Source organism: Littorina saxatilis, linkage group LG5, assembly GCF_037325665.1.
Source record: "Littorina saxatilis isolate snail1 linkage group LG5, US_GU_Lsax_2.0, whole genome shotgun sequence".
Lineage (NCBI taxonomy): Eukaryota > Metazoa > Mollusca > Gastropoda > Littorinimorpha > Littorinidae > Littorina > Littorina saxatilis.
Window position 1 is genome coordinate 44,927,325 of NC_090249.1, and position 4,413 is coordinate 44,931,737.

A 4,413-nucleotide genomic window follows, 5' to 3' on the forward strand; every position below is an offset into this window, starting at 1 on the left:
CATGTCTTTTCTTGGTAGGACATCACGCCTCACGCCTCACATGTTGATTGTTTGTTTTTGATTTTTAGCGCTCGAAAATGGATTCTTCAGATGAAAACAAATTTCTGGACAATTATCAGTGTATGCTCTCGGCCATAGCCTATTTTGTTTGCCACGTCTGTGTCGGATTTAGGTACTCCAAAAATCGGTCGGAATTAGATACCTTTACCCTATTATTTTACTCATTTAGATTCAACCTGCAAATGTACCATATAGGCTAAGTTGCGCTCTGATTGACTATTTTGCAAAGTGTCGCTTCATACCCTATCAAACATCAGCCAATCAAAAGCAAGATAAGATTACCCACTTTCGGGCGACAACAGACGAACATGAGCAGCGTATTTAGATCTAAATTTTGAAACTTGAATTATCTTTCAAAGTGGTTTTAAGCGAAAGTTATGACGATTTGAAGTTAATGAATATATAATGAGGCCAGAAATGATTCCAAAGCAATGAAGAAAATGACATAACTTTCACCACGATCTTATGGAACGTTTCCTGTCATACATTTGAATGGCGGCGCCATATGAACTTTCAAAACTGACTGCATTCGCATCTAAATCTCGCAACATCAGGCTCAATCCAATAAAACATACCAATATTTTTCTTATTGAAGCTTCATGAAAGATTAAAGCAATATTCTGCACAGGTATTATGACAAATGCGTACCTTTTGGTTACAATATAATAATTATATCCAGCACCAGATTCATGCTCTTCCCGGTCAACTGAAAAGGTAGCTCCTCTTGTAATTTTCGTAAACGTTCGTCAAGCTTAATTGACAACTTGCAGCATTTTTTCTGAATTAAACAAACATGTGTAGCTTTTAGTTATATTCATAAACCTGCTACGAACAATCAAGAGTGAATAGAGAACTAAATGCCAAATCTCAACCAAAATAACGTATCAGAAAACAAAAATACACCCAAGGGAAGCAATAACAATTCTCTCCCTTTGACTATGTAGACAACGAAATGAATACCAGATAGTTTGACTCCAAATTTGCGACTATGTTTGTGTTTGCAAGGCTTTCCAACTTTTCTTTTTATGGCACTCCATGCATTAAATGATACTTTGACATAATTTCTGAAATCATTCTCCTATTTTTCATGGAGAATCTTTCTTTGTCTCTGTTATCTAGCAAAAAGATGATTTACTGTCAAAATGAAAGGAAATTTAAAAAAAGTAGAATACATATTAAACTACTGAATTAAACACTTAAAAGACCGTTGGGTCGACATATTTGTGATTGTAACGTATTGTTTTGTCAATAAAAAACGTTCCAACAAATTACCTTTCTTGTTTTTTGATTATTTATCTACTGGTTTAGGAGATGAGTAATTGTCTGTGATCACACTACAATACTGACTGTCAAAACCGAATCTCGTAGATGTAATCAAAGAAATTGGAACTGCTGACTTAATTGCAAGAAAGAGGATGCACTCTCACATTCTTTTTTTTTCTGAACTGAACTAAAATGCCAAGAACCAAGAACACTTACTGAAGAAAATGGACCAAAATGTCCCGCTATACATACCTGTCAAGCTCTTGTGGACTCTGATCATAAGATTTTGCTAACAAAACCATAAGTTTGCACCAAAAAGCATAAGACAACGTGCAAAATTGCAGAAGTCGTTAGATTAATCACCACAAGAACTAAATACATGCTCACATACACACACAAAAACAAGAAATCAGCCTTATTTCACACATAAGAAAAACACACTTTTCTCAACATTGAACGGCACTGTAATTTTGAAATGCAAAGCATGTTTAAATGTAAATTTATTCTACCGAGAATCACCTAAATTGTACAAAGACGGTACACTTCCAACCAGACACACATTTAGTGATTTACACCCCTCACAAAATTTTTTACCAAAATGCACAAAAACACCACTTGATAGTAAAGGCACAAGACAAGTGTGTTTTAACAACATTCATTCATTGAGCACAGTGATTCAATCATGAATGGAAACCCCCACCACAAAAGAGAACATTTTATCCAAACAGAACATGTAAAACACACAAGTTATAAGCCAGAAACACATGTGTGTCTCAACAATCAAGGACAGATACCAGATCAACAAAAACATGACATGTAAATGCTTTAGTTTGAGGTCGAGCATGTTTTAAAAACAAGTCGTATATGATCGGTTGTGACAGACATCCGGTGCCAGCTTTCGCTCTCTACCTCTTCGAAAATGCATCTTATTCCCCCCTCTGCCTCTTTCTCTCAGTAAACTTGCAGGGCTAGTTATTTTTCGGTAACTTACCCAACAACCAAAATCACTTACCCAACAACGGGCCTGAATCCTCGATAGCTCATGGGCAGAGACTGTACACATTGTGGATCTACTTTTTGCGACTCAAAAGTTCAGAACACTCTAATGTACAAATATACATTTCTGGAGCAAACAATACAACCATACCGCATTTAAACCAGCAACTACAGGCTTGAACACATGAATTTCAATATAAACTCCATGAGTTTGGTTGTTTTCTGAATTCAGATCTGCCGTGCACAATCGTTTGTCGCTAGCAAGATTCCAAGGAAAAGTAACTCTCATACTTTGTCTAGCGACACGAGTAGTTCCCCTTCTAGATTTCGGCTGCATCGACAAGACTGCAATCCGACGGTCAGTTTTCAACAATATTTCATTTTATAAACAGATCACACGCAATCAATTGCAAACATTTAATCAACTTAAAGAACATGCAGCGTGTTCATACACTATTTTGCCCCAGAAAACTGAACTTCATACAGTTTTTAACGTTGGAACACGGGTGTAAAACTTCGTCTGCTAGTCACATTCGAGGAAAGAACATTTCCTGAGCGAACACACACTATCTGCCTTTACCGCCACAGCAGAATGACAACATAACTGTGTACTTGATTTTAGTTCAAAACATGGAAACTGACAAGAAGTGTTAACAGAATTGAATGACTTGCACGGAACTATACAACCGCGCATTAATCGATCGCCTGCGCAGGTAGACTGGTTGGGTGAATATGATTCGATCAAATTTTCGCACAAAAACTCCTCTTTTCTTTGAATAACTGAAGAAAGGAGGAATAAAGAGGTTACATACCTCGTCTCAGTGATTATCAAAAATAATGGTCTCAGTTCGCGGTCATGAAAAAGCTCGCTGAAGCTCGCATTTTTCATGATCCGCTAACTTCGACCATTATTTTTGGTAATCACTGAGACTCGGCATGTAACCTCTACATAACGCCCTTATTTTTATTTATATGGCTTCACACCAGGTACGACGTGAGAAAATACTGTGTAGATACTAGAACAACAACAAATATTACATGTAAATGCTTTCGTTTGAGGTCGCGCGTGTTCTAAAAACAAGTTCGACATGATCGGAGGTGACAGGAATCCGGCTACTTTCACTTTCGATCACTAGCTCTTCGAAAATGCATCACAACTCCCTTAGTTTCATTTCTATGGCTTAAAACTTCGTACAACGTGAGAAAATACCTTCAAGATACCGAGAACAACAACAATAGTACATGTATGTAACTGCTTTAATTTGAGGTCGCGTGTGGTCAAGCGTTGTCGCACAGTTCTCACAGATCGCGCTGACGGTGCCTTGTACTTCCGCCGGATCAGTTACCGCGAGATTTTTTAGCTGTTACTTTGTTCTCGGACGAATCTTTGCGATCTTTTTTTTATTTGACCAAATTGTTTTGTAAAAACCGTAAAACCATCGGCATACGCCGTAAGACTGGAAAAACATCAAAATTCCGTAAAAATTACGCGAAAAACCTAAGACTTGACAGGTATGGCCTCTACCTTAGAATTCTAACATGTGGTGAGGGTTGCATGTATGTATTTGACAATGTGTACGTCAGGCGTGTGTGTGTGTGTAAACAATGTTTTGATGTGCTATCACTATCAGTTTCATTTGGCGCTTGAGTGGTAGATGCTCTGTATCCTTGGGGAGATGCATATTGCAAAACACACACACAAACACACACACAGACACACACTCACACGCAAACACACACACACACACTCTCTCACACACAACACACACACACACACTCACTCCAACACTCCAACAATAAATGAACACACACACACACACGCACACATACACACAACTGAACACACACACACACACACACACACACACACACACACACACACACACACACACACACACACACCAAGACATGCACGGTATTTTTATTACAGTAGGCTTTAGAAGGCAGCATAAACCAATTACACATGTTCTCCAACACGTAAAAACAGCACCTTATGATATTGTCAGTCAGTCACAAAATCTACTGATACTGATAGTTATCATCAAAAATGATTGCAAGTCCTGTCGTTCCTTGCTGGGGGGGGGGGGGGGGGGG

The 4,413-nt window shown here is 38.3% G+C and overlaps 1 protein-coding gene across 1 annotated transcript in view; it reads right to left on the minus strand.

The window, feature by feature from the left end:
* LOC138967246 (uncharacterized) overlaps nucleotides 1-1,390 on the minus strand; it is a 38,608-nt gene extending 37,218 nt beyond the window's left edge. Inside the window, exon 1 of the mRNA XM_070339767.1 lies at nucleotides 709-1,390. The gene's annotated coding sequence lies outside the window, so the exon portion shown is untranslated. The remainder of the gene's footprint in view (nucleotides 1-708) is intronic.
* Between the last annotated feature and the right edge of the window lie 3,023 nt (nucleotides 1,391-4,413).